The sequence below is a fragment of the Akebia trifoliata genome, unplaced genomic scaffold (genome assembly GCF_017979445.1).
Source record: "Akebia trifoliata isolate Shusen 1 unplaced genomic scaffold, ASM1797944v1 Contig00380, whole genome shotgun sequence".
Classification (NCBI taxonomy): Eukaryota; Viridiplantae; Streptophyta; class Magnoliopsida; order Ranunculales; family Lardizabalaceae; genus Akebia; species Akebia trifoliata.
Window position 1 is genome coordinate 21,846 of NW_028236998.1, and position 13,099 is coordinate 34,944.

Consider the following 13,099-nt stretch of genomic DNA (forward strand, 5'->3'; position numbering starts at 1 on the left):
AAATGTGGGAAAATAAAGTGCCACGTGGAGGTGTTTGTACCCTCGATAGGGATTCATTTTCGGCTTGATCATAGGGTGTAGACACCCCATTTTTGCTTCCGCCTGATTAATCAAGTCGTCCACCTGATCGCAAAGGTTTCCAATGATGGATGTCTATTCCAATACTTTATTTTGTTACCAGATATGTTTCAGAAATCCGGATGAGGTATCTCGAACTGACAAAACTTAGAAATCACGCTACGCTAGGTAAATACGACCCCAGAAACATAGAAATCATCATCTTGCAAACCAAAAAGAAGCTTCACGATAAAAATCACTAAAAATGACCAAATTATCAAAATACCCCTAACCTCAAAACAACCCTAGAGCCTACATTACGCTTAGGAAAACCCATTCAAACACATAAAACAACAAATCGAAACCAAATAAATCATTTCGCCAATTTTCACAAAATTCAACAAAATTACAAAAATACCCCTCATAAAATTTACGACCATTTCACACAAATTTTTTTTATAAATGATAAAAACCAACATTCCCATTGAATTCCTTACGAAAAACTGATTCCAAAACATCCTGGAACATTGAAAAATGACTTAAAACGTAAAAAATCATCTCCGAGGGCAAAATGATAATTTCACAATTTTAATAATTAAAAATTTTGAAATTAATAAATAAATCATTAAATAATATAAAGTGAAACATTAATGAAATTAATTATAAAATTTAAATCAAAAATTGATCAATCAGGTTTTTAAGAAAAATTGTTGATGGTTCGCAAGATATTTCTTTAATGACCCCTCTATTTGGGGGTCCAAAGAATCAAAGATATAATAGAGGGGGGTTCTCCAAAAATTTAAAGTCAATCAAGCAAGACTAAAGTCAAGATATTAAAGTCAATCAAATAAGACTAAAGTCAAAATTCTAAATCAAAACCCTAATCTAAATTAATCAAGTAAATCTTATAAGACTAAAGTCAAAACCCTAAATCAAAACCCTAATCTAAACTAATTAAGTCAATCTCATAAGACTAAAGTCAAAATCCTAAAACCCTAAAGACTAAGTCAAAACCCTAATTGAAATCCTAAAAGAAACCCTAATCAAACCCTAATGCTTCTAAAAACTTTATAAATAGGAGCCTCCACACCCTATTTTCGTATTAAAAAAAAAACCCTAGAAAAAGTAGGTGAAGAAGCCTCCACAACCTCCCCAAAACCCTAATTTTGGAGCCCCAACTCCTTTCCTAACACCCCTACTCCGATTTTAGCCTAAAAAACACCCAAAAACCTCTCAAAAACATCCCAAAAATTCACAACAAATTCGAATCACCCAGATCCAAGAAGGAGATACCTTACCTCGGAGATCAGAAATCAGATCCGGAGATAGAACGAAGTGAGGAATACGATACAAGGAGCCGTTTTCACCAGATCTAAGGGAATAACACTTTTGCAGATCGAAGGTAAGTTTTTTTATTATTATTTTTTAATCTATGTTTGTCATTAGCGATGTAGATTTATTTGGGATAAGTAGAGACCGGCAATGGCCTGGCGGGGTTGGTGCCTAACACCTTCCAACCCCGTAACATGATCCCCGGATTCAAATTTTCTATAGTAGATTAGTTCATTATCCGTTTTAGAGTCAGTTTGATTCCTAGACCATAATAACTAGGTGGCGACTCCCAAACCTCAAGGGTCAAAAGCGGATCCACGCACCCCGCGGATCGATGGCACTTTCATAGGGTCATTTCATTAATGGAAATGACCCTTTTAGACCATTAGCCTTGGGGTCTATTCATACTCAACTTGTTTAAAATAAAATGAAAAGAAAGGGGATGGTAGAAGAGGGAAGAGAAGAAGATTAGAGAGAGAGGGGAGGGGGGGTCTTGAACCCACCTTGAATCTTCAAGGTTCTTCTTTCTTTTCTTTCCTTCATTTTTCTTCTATGCTTCTTAAATCCTTAGTGTAGTATGAAAGTGAAATTTCTTTTAGAAGATGGTATGAGAGAATGATAGAGATGAGTAGAGAAAATATTTTTCTTGTAAGACTTGGTAACCCTTTTTGGGGTGAAAGGAGATGTATTTATAGATGTTTTGAGGGGGTTTGGGGGTATAATGGGGTGAAGAGTTGATAGAGTAGAGAATGACATGATTTTTAGAAGATGAGAGTATGAAATTTGCAGTGAATTTATGGGTAATTTTGTAAAGAATGGAAATGGATTGTATTTCAACCCTAATGGTTTGGATCCTACCCAAATCCATTTGGGTAGAGTGTTAGGTGAGATGCGATGAGTGATGGTTGATGGAAGGAGTGGGGGTGTAAGAGAGTTGTTTAGGGAATGAGTGTTAGGTTGATGAAAAGTGTAAGGTGGAGGGATGGGTAGTGTAAGAAATTGGTTGGTTGGTTTTTGGGAGAATAAAGGAGATGATGCCATGTGACAATCATGATGAGAGGGTGAGGAATTGAGATTGGTTGATTGGTTGATGGGGTTGTTTGATTAGAGAGAGAGAAATGGGTTAGTTGATTGATGATGAGTGAAGTATGGGTTGATGGGATTTTGTTAGAGTATTTTAAGGGAGAGGATGGGTGTGGATATGGGTTGTGATGTGGGTGGTTGTTGATGTTAGAGAGTGAGGATAGGTTAAGTTAGGGTAAGGTATGGGTTGAGTTGATTTTGGAAGGAAGGTGATGTGTTGGGTTGATTTTTTAGAGAATGGTGATGGAAGTTGGTGATTAGATGAGGGAGGTGAAAGGTAGTGATGACATGTGTCATCTTTTGGTATGAGAATTGTGATTGGTTGATGTGGGTAGTAGTTGATGGATTAGGGTTGTGGGTTGGGTAATTGGATATGGATAGAATGATATTTGTGGGCTTTTAGTGTTAGGCTTTGGTTTGTAGATTATTTTAGATTGGGTAAGGCTTGTTTTGGGTTGAATTTTGAGGGTGGATAGGTTTTAGGATTTAGGTAACATGGGCTTGATTTTGGATTGGGTTTAAGATAGGAAATTAATTTGGAAAAGGGGTTGAAGGTTTGTGGGCCTTGGATAGGTTTAGGGTGTTTGGGGTTTCGGAGGTGGAGTGGTGAAGGATAAGTGTCCCAAGTCTCACTTTTTGGATTTATCTATTTAGGATTTTGTATTTTATTGATTTGATCAAAAGTGCCACGTGTTGGCAAGTCGGGCTTCTTGGGCCCGTTTGAAGGAGCGGTGATGTTGAACACATGTGGGATGGGTCACACCCCTTCTTGTGGGTCCCTTAGACCATTGGGTGGTCTTAGGGACCTCGGTTCAATCCGAAATATCGTTTTTAGCGTTTTGGGCCTTAGAGGCTCGTTGGCCTCTTTTGTTGGAAAGTTGGTATTTTGCATGGAGCGGGGTAGGTATGAACTTGCCGGGTCCCTTTGGTGGACCTACTAACCCATTGAGAGGTGTTAGAGACTTGGATTTTGGCAAAAATGTCATGTGTTTGATGATTCGGGCCATCGAGGCCCGTTGACCAATTTTTTATTGAAGCATTGCTATTTTTGGGCCCTTTCGAGTGAGAGTCCGTTCAAATCGAGGTGTCTACAGCTGTCCTTCTTTGCAGGAATTGCGTGTAAAGAACTGCAAAGAATAGACTAAACCCTTATTTGTACGGGCCCAACGAAATTTTGCAAAACACGACTTTGAATTACCGGTTGAATTGATGCCTTTTGTAGAAAATGGTTACTCAAACACGGGGTCTGACAGAGTTACCTTATTAATTCTCTGGTCTCAATGGCGCGGAGCTCGTGTGAGACCTTGGGTTTGATGAAGACTTGATGAGTTCTGAAAATCGATTATTCCTTCGATCGTCTTCTGACAAATTAGAGTGAAGCTCAACTCGAAAAGGGTTTTTGATTTTTTTGATTTTCACTTGATTTTTGTTTGTTTTTCGATTTTTATTTTATTTTTTATTTTGACTGATCCGTGCTTGGGGCACGGATAGTTTTTGATTCACTTTCATCCGTGTCTAAGACAAGGATGACTCTCGATTCTATTTTATGCATGTTTGGGGAATGGTTCCAACCAAATTTCCTTTATCCGTTCCAATGACACGGATGGCGTTGTTTAGGCCTTATCTGTACTGGTGACACGGACCAGTACGAATTTCAAACGGTTAAAACTTGCGCGCCCCTCCATTTTCTCCTTCTTCTTCAGTTTCTTCCGGTTTTTCTTTCTCTCTGGCGACTTTTGGCGATTTTCTTCTTGCCTCTTCATTTTCTTATTAACTTCACTGATTTGGGCATTTAGTGGAGTGTTGGAACGATTCGGAGCTCTCGTTGGTTGCATTTGAACGTTTATAGCAGCGAACCGAAATCTCGAGAAATTCTTTGGGGGGTTACGCGTTTGAGGTAAGTTTTACATTCATTGCGTTCCTCTTGTCTTGCCATTGATTTGCCTAGTTGAGTGATGATGATGATTTCGATTTATCTTGGACATTTTATTGCTTTTTGCATGGTTCTTTGAGTACGTGGGATGAAATTTGTCATGTTTCGAACACATGTTATCGATTATTGCCATCTTATTTTGCTTGCTTCTTTGCCATTACTTGATTGGATGTGAATGCATGGCCTGTTTGGATGTGAAACTGTGAGGGGCTGGGGGTTTATTTTGTATGAGCATCTCCCAAGAAGTTTGGGAATCATGGATGATGCATGGTCTCTAATGGGTTGTTGGTGATGGAGTGGCGAGTATCGATTTGGGTGGCGGACTTGGTATGGTGTGTCGTGAGTTCGGGCGAGGTGTTTTGGGTGAAGTAGGCTGATGGCGTGGGTTTGGTTGAGATGCATGTGGTTAAAGAGGTTGTTTCGGTGGGGGTTGTGATGGTTGGATTGGACTGTTTGGGTGGGCATTTTCTGATGATGGGTTGATGGTCGAAGGATCGGGGTGGTTTAGGTGCTGTCATGAATGATAATGTCATGGTTTGAAGATTTCTTGGGGGCTGATTGAGTTGGCTTCTTAAGGTGGTCATGGGTTATGAGAACTTTGTTGTTCGGGCTAGGCTTTGGGGCTGTTTTTGGAGTTTTTGATGGAGAGGAGTGATGTTAGGGTTGGATTAAGATTGGTTTGGGTGGAAGACTGTTTAGAGGTTATTTGGAGCAGGTGTTTGTGGTTGAATTTAAGAGACAGTTCTTGGTAGGGATTGGGAACGACTAAAGTCCACTGTTGTGGGACTGTCGGGATTGGGTTGGACTGTTGTTTAAGGGGCTTATAAGGATTGATTCTTCCTCTCTTTCCCTCTTTTTGGCATGCTGTTTGTTTATCCTGTCCTTTTCGTTTTATCTCTACTTCCCTTTTGCCTGCTTACTTGTGGATGTTCCGGCTTGCTTATTCCTTCTCTCTTTTGAATGATTGGTCGGCTTGTCACGGTCATAGGCTTGGTTGGACAGGATGGATTTGAGTAGGTTTAAACTGGGTTTGACTAGATTTAATGGGTGGACTTGGCTGATTGAGTTGACTGGATTGACTTAGGGTAGGTTAGCTTCGATTGACTGAATTGAGCGAGTTGACTGGGTTGGGCTAGGTTTTAACTTGAATTGGGTAGGATCGGATAAGGTTTATTGGCTTCGACTCGGATAGGTTGGGTTTTGACTAGGTTACTTTGGGTTTGACTTGGATAGGTTAGGACTGGGTTTAAACTGGTTCGACTCGGTTTGGGTTAAACTGGGTTGAGTCGACTTCGGTTGATCGAGTTGACTCGGTTTTGTCTTAGATGGATTGGTTTGACTGAGTTGGATATGTTTGATTGGATTTTGAGTTAATAGGGTTTAATTGGTTTTGATTGGATTTCGAGTTGGGTCAGTTTGACTCAGACTAATTAGGTTTGACTGAATCTGATGGGTTGGCTAGGATTGACTTGAGTTGATTGGGTTTGACTCGAGTTGGCTGGGTTTGACTAGATCAGTTGGGTTTGATTCCGATTTGACTGGGTTGGTTTGACTCCGATTTGACTGGGTTGGACTTGGATCGGTTAGGTTAGCTAGGTAGGGCACTGGTTGACTGGGTTTAAACCGGTTCGACTTGGCTTGGCTAGGTTTAGTCTAGACAGCTTCGTCGAGATACGTGATCATAAGATTTTGCATTGTTAATTGATTACATGGCGACTTGCAGATGGGTAGAGAGCAGAGGACCCGTGTAGCGCAGCATTTTTTTGACGAGGAGGAGGAGGCGAGGCCTCGGACCCGGGCTCGCTTTGCTTTGGGATCTGGGGTGGCCACAGAGTATGACTGGCCGAGACAGCCTTCCCGGAGACCTGATTCAGCTTCGGTAGCTGGTTATTTGTCCGGTAGTAGGGCAGATGAGGCCAATTCTTCTCATAGTGGTCCAGTTGAGGACCTACCGAGCGACAGTGGCGGTAGAGGTCGACGTGGTGGCCGAGGCCGGGCGGATAGGGCAGTAGGTGCCGGTAGAGTTGGTAGGGAGGTTCCTAGGGTGGAGATCCCTGCGGAAGAGAGCGAGAGGGTCCCAGATACCTCTCTTCTTCGTGGCTTGGGGAGGCACGTATCGATGCTTGTGCGATTGGACATCCCTACCCCTTATCCCTCTACTAGCTTCAGAGGTAGATGGAGTGCATTTTTGTCTACTGCCGCATTATTCTCGGATGATATTCGGACGCAGTTCGCCACTGTGGGCTTCGGTGCTTTCTTGCAGATATAGTCTTTTAAGACGGATCGACCCCTGTTCTTGGCCATGGTGGAGAGGTGGTTTCCGGCGACTCACTCATTCCATATGCCAGAGGTGGAGATAGGCATCAGGCCTTCGGATTTCGTGACGATTACGGGTATCGCGATGGATGGAGAGCCTCTACCCTTGACTATGCTATCTATCCAGGAGGTGGACGAGTTATTAGGCATCACCAGAGTCCCTGCCTCCATGGTAGGGAAGCAGGGGCGTATCAGTACAGAGGTCTTTATGGGTCTGCTGTTGATTGAGGGAGAGGATGGAGCTCCGTCCACTTATAGAGAGAAATCGGCCCGTTTCAGTGACCGTGATTTCGACATCATCTTTCGGATCTGCTTTCTCCTTCTCATCGGCAACTGTTTCTTCTTAGAGGACGATTCTTCAGTTTCCACCACATTCCTCTCTGTTATGTGGGATATCGACCACATTGGCGATTTTGATTGGGGTAGTCTTATTTATGATACCATTCTGGCCGGACTTGATCGAGTAGTGGCGGGCATCACTGCGCCTCGTGGAGCTAGCATCTCCACTCGATTCTTCTGGCATTTTGTATATAGGTCTTAGTCTTATTCTTCCCCAATTTTCTTCTTGACGTCTCATTCACTGTTTGATACTTTGTGCTTTTTCCTCCAGATTTTTGTTCATGTGTTCTTTCCATTTTACCTGCCCACTCGTCGCCACCCTGATGAGGGCTATCCATTGGGCGCCTTTTGGGCTATGAGAGACGCCAGGGCTATTAGGAGCAGCCCTAGGAGTGCACGGGCCCACATTGACCGATGTCGTCTTCGAGACGTGAGTACTTGAACTTTTCTTTTTCATTTGGCCTTGAAGTTATCTGTTTTCTGACTGTCTCTTTTGCAGATCTTCTCTGTTACTTTGCGAGACCTTCCCCGTACCGTTAGCGGGAGGCAGGAGGTGAGGAACGCCTATACGTGTAACACCAGACGACAGCGCTACCCCTACTTCATTGGCGAGCAGAGATATACATTTTATCTAGGGGAGCACTTGTTCTTCCAGCATGACGGGAGCCTTCGCATCCCTGTCGCTCCACCTGAGCTTATCTCGGGTGTGATGACGGTGGATGAGTACCTTGCCCAGGCGAGGGGCGTAGATGCTGCTGGGCTGGTGAGAGGGGGTGACTACCAAGCATGGTTCCGAGAGGCCTCAATTGGGTGTATCATGTCTGCTGTCACTGCCCCGGCCGGGATCACTGAGATTGGAGGGGTATTGCTATAGGAGTATGCCGTGACGATACGTACTCTGTCATTGCCTTCTTTCCTTTAGAATTTTCTATTTTTTTATCATTCTTACTTGGTTGATTTTCTTGTTTTCAGGTTGATGATATTTGTCGTCTTCGATAGGGCTACGATGTGATCGAGGCCCAAGCGGCGAGGGCAGTGGAGATGGAGAACAGGTGGAGGGCCTCTAAGGCTGAGGTGGAGGAGCAGGCTGCTCGGCTCGAGGAGTAGGAGGCTCGCCTTGAGGCCCAGGCAGCTCGCATCCAGGAGCTAGAGTTGGAGGCAGCCATGCGGGAGTCTCGTTTCCAGGCTGAGATGGTATGTCGTTATTTGTTTCTTTTTCTCTCTCTTATGTAGACCGTGGCATGTATTTTTGTCCGTTCTGATTGATTTTTTCATGATTTTCTCAGGACTACTATCGACGTCGAGACGGAGCGAGCATTTCTGCACGGCCTCCGACACCTCCTAGAGTAAGTACTTCCATTTTTGTTGTTCATTCCCTTATATATGCTGTTTGTATCTTGACGTGTTTGTTTCTTCATTTTCAGGCTTCCCCCTCCACTGGCCCTTCTGTCCCTGGTGCTGATCTCGTGGGTACTACCGAGCAGGATGCTGCCTTGGACGCTGAGCTTTTCGTCACGGATTGGAAGGACGGCTGCAGATGCATGGTCTATCTTCTTCCGAGGTGTCTGGTTCGGGTGCAGTGGTTGGATCTTCCTCTTGAGCGATCCCAGAGACCCAGAGTGCCAGGGACGATGCTCCTCCTTCGATTTGATTCTTTGATGTACCTTGTAGACAGACAAATATTTTATATTAGCTTTTGGACATAGTGTGTGAACATTTCAAACTTTGTATGCATATATATTCTTGTTTATGCTCATGTTTCATTGCATTTGTCTTATTATTATGATTGTCTGTGCAATTGACCCGTGCCTTTTAGGCGTGATATCGATCATCAATTTTTGAGTTCTTTCGAGCGTTAGTGAGGCTATAGGCGGGTAAAGGGTGCGACGAGGGTCCCAAGGACCCTTCGAGTGTGTTCTTGAGTGGTGTGAGTCGTCTGGGACTCACGGTGAGTGAGGTGATCCTTCGAGGTCTGATTTGGCCCAATATGATCTTGACGAGTTCCTATGTGTCCGATATATATCTTGAGGGAGTTTTGAACACATTTATCGGGCATGTAGGAATTTCTATCATTTTATGTGATTGAACCCTGAGATAATCATTATGTAATCCAGAATTATCAGAATCTCAAGTAGCTCAGACCCCAAGGCTTAAAATGTTCTGGTCTGTGCTCTCAACACGGACTGCTTTTCCTAGTTTTTATCCGTTCCGGGAGCACGGATGAGTCATTTGTTGCTTTTATCCGTGCCAAGAGCACGGATAAATCAGTTTTTGCTTCATCCGTGTTTTCAGTATGGATAAGCTAACGTGGATTTTATCCATATTTTAGGCACAGATTCGTTATCATTTAATCCTATCTATCCGTGTTCAAACACGGACCAGCACGATTTCCCCCTTATTTAAAGCTTATTTTACCATTGTTGTGCCCTAGCATTTTACTTTTTACTTCCCTCTTCCACATTTGGCCGATTTTTTACTCTTCTTCTCCCTCAAAGCTTCTTTTCAAGCTCTATGGAGATGTCATCTACTCTTCCCAACTTAAAAAGGTATGGCATTGTTGATTCTTTCTTGAGTAGTTGGATAGATAGCATGGATAATGATGATAGAGCTCGATGGTGCTTGAACAAGTTGGGGTTCACCCTATCTTTGCCTAAGGTTCCATTGCAATGGGGTTTGATTGAGGCTATGTTGGGGTATTGGATTCCCGAGCTTAATCTTTTTCGGTTTGGGGTGCATGAAATGACTCCCACTATCGAGGAATTTGAAGATTTGCTAGGGCTTGAGATATCGGGCCCCGTTGTGATTTCACCATTGCGTGATGGATTCTGAAGTGAGGCTTCCGATTTTTTGGGGATAAATCGCAAATTTTTGAAGATTCCGGATAGCGGATCGGTTTTGAAGACAATGTCCAAGTCTTTTTTGATTGAACGCCTCACGGATCCCTCAAAGCCTTTGATTCATTTTAACGCTCTCACTTTGCTGGTGGTGAGTCAACTCTTGTTCCCGGGTGGCGGAGACATCATAGATCTTTCTCTTATTCACGTGGTGCAACAAGTCCGGGAGGGACGCTGGTACCCGATGCTTTTGAGCGGAATGTTCCAATCCCTCATGGCTTGTTCTTCTGGTCGTGATCGGACTTTTCAAGGATGTGTTCCCCTCCTGCAGGTAAATTCCATCTTAGTTTGGATTTAAATTTAAATTTGAATTTACTAGTTTCCCAAGTTTAGAATGCTCCTGTTATTGTAGCTCTGGTTTATGGATCATCTGGCTTCAACTGAAGTGGTTAATCACCCATTTGGCGGTAACGCTGATCTCGTACTCATGATGTCGAGGCGAGTTGCTCCCTTCATCTCAGGTGGCAAAGAAGAATGGTATTCTTTTATCGGCAACCTTGATGATGAGGAAGTGAGGTGGGTTGGTGCCTTCCAACCTCGAGGGTCCCCTGTGATTGGTTTTGATGGTGCCCGTTTCCTTGTTTTGATTGGTCTTCACGAGGCAACTCATTATGTACCACTTCGGGTTCTTCGTCAATTTGGCTATGACCAGGGTGTGCTCATCCCTGAGAATTTCAATGAGTTTGTTGGTCCATTGTCGCCTACACTTTTGAGTCGACTCGTGAAAGAATGGGGTCGGATTGAGGTTCTGGGTCGACCCATCTTTGCAGCACACCAGTTCCCAGCATACTTGCATTGGATTCGAGAACTCGTTTCTGGGAGACCATCGGTATCGATAGTTCCTCGAACACGCCCTGGTGCTTCATCTTTCTTTGATTATCGAGATCGAATTGAGGAGTCTTAAACTGATCATCGTCGAATTCAGGCCATTTGGCTCAAATCTGAAAAAAAGATGCAGAAGGAGATTGCTCGGCTGACATCTGCCCTTGCCCAGTCCGGATGTAATGATAGCGGTGAAGTGGTTAGGCTTCGAGTCGAAGTCGCTGAGTTGAGGGATCGGCTTGCCCAATGTCCTTATTTTGAGGACTTTGCGACCTATTTGGTGAGCCGTGATGCATCTGATGCCGAGAAAGTGATGATGAGTCAAGCTGCCCGGATCCGTGCTTTGGATGAGCGCCTTGACTCTTTTTTCGTTTCTCACTATGATGTTTGACTGACTGCGCTGTATTATCACTTTTGTATTTTCTTGTCATTATCTGAATGTATGCAAAATGTCGAAAGCTTAATGCAAAGAAAATAGGTTTTGTATTTACTTGGCCTCAGGTATATCTATTATTTCTGAAAACCGAAGCTTTATCGAATGAGTCATAGATTTGTCATCATTGGCCAAAATAGTAGTTTTTTGAAATGCAATTCTGTAAAATGTCTTTATCAAATGAGTACGATAAATTCAGAATTTGTAAAACCTTTGGTTGTTACGATCTTGGTGTTTTTGCCGAACGCGGGGGATACAAGTGTCAATTACTCTTTTGGTTCCTTTAGAGTCATCCCCAATGCCCTGGTATCGGAAGGTTGTTATCTTGTTTGGGCCTCGGGATTTTGGATGGATTTTACCGTTCACAGTTTATACTCTTGCGGGCTAGGAGTTTTTTTTTCTTTGTTTGTTAACCCTTATTGTCCCTAGTGTCAGTTACGATTTTCACCAGACCCGGTTTTCACATTTTTGCGCATCGACGTCATTTTTGGGATTTTCATCGTGCCGGTGGCTTTGATCTTGCCATAGTCTGATTCTTTTACTCATAGCGCCCTTTCAGGTTTTCGCTTTGCTCTTTCAAACTATGCTTGTATCTTTAGATTTTTACATTTCGATTCTGTTTGGAATCTCTGTGTCTTTGTGGCTTGGTGACTCAAGTTGAGCTGTGAGATCGGCGACTCTACTTTTGTAATGGCACTCTTTCTGGGGTAACAGATCTGGATTCCCCTCTCGAGTTTTTCGACGACTACTCGTGGTTCGACAACTCAAGTTGAGCCGTGAGATCGGTTACTATACACTTCGAGTACTCTTTTTTTTCGAATATCTGACCTGGATTCCCCTCTCGAGTCTTCCAACGACTAATAAGACTTTGGAGATCCGGACCAAGTTACCAGATCATTAATGCTGCCATTGTCATTGTGTTGTCCTAGAACGTTCCCTGATCCAAAAGGACTTTTGTTGGGACGAAACGTTGGCTTAGGCTAGTGGTGGTGGAAGGTTGTAAAAAAAGATTAAGGTCTGGATATATTAGAGTGGTTTAGACATGGGGCTCGTCTATATTTGTTTCGGAAAAGGTGATCTGTTTCTCCTCCCAGCGTTTCTCGAACTTGTTTAGGCTGGAGATTTGGGTCGAGCTCAGATCAAGTGTCCGAGTTTTTGACCTTTTTGATTTTTTGATTTTTTTTAGCCGTTCACAGTTTATCCTTATGCGGGCCAGGAGTATAAAGACATTTGCTCTGATTTTCTTTTGTCTCCTTTTTTTTCTTTTCGTTTCGTTTTTGTGTTGTTTTGTAGTTGTTGACTTGCCCCAGTCTTAGGTAAAGAAATGAATGTGATGGCTCAAAAGGGCTTACTAGGGTTGGATAGTTTGTTTGGGGTAGCAAAGATGACCTTTCGTCATCTCAGGGTCAGATTTCAGGCGTAGTATTTTTTGACAGTATTAGCATTGATCGGTTGCGGGAATACTTGTCCGTCCATCTCCGTAAGGATCAGAGCTCCTCCCGTCATCACCTTCTTCACAATGAATGGTCCCTCGTAGTTTGGTCTGAACTTTCCTCTAGCGTCTTCTTGGATTGGTAGAATTTTCTTTAGCACAAGGTCTCCTGGTGAGAAATCTCTAGGCTTGACTTTCTTGTTGTAGGCATGAGCTATTCGTCTCTAATAGATCCGTCCATGGCAAATGGCTACTAGGCGTTTTTCATCTATTAGATTCAGTTGATCAAACCGAGCTTGAATCCATTCTATTTCATCCAACTCTGCTTCTTTCAATATCTGGAGGGAAGGAATCTCAACCTCTACGGGTAGGACTACTTCCATTCCGTAGACCAATGAATATGGAGTTGCCCCTGTCGAAGTTTTGAACGAGGTTTGATAGGCGTGAAGTGCAAAAGG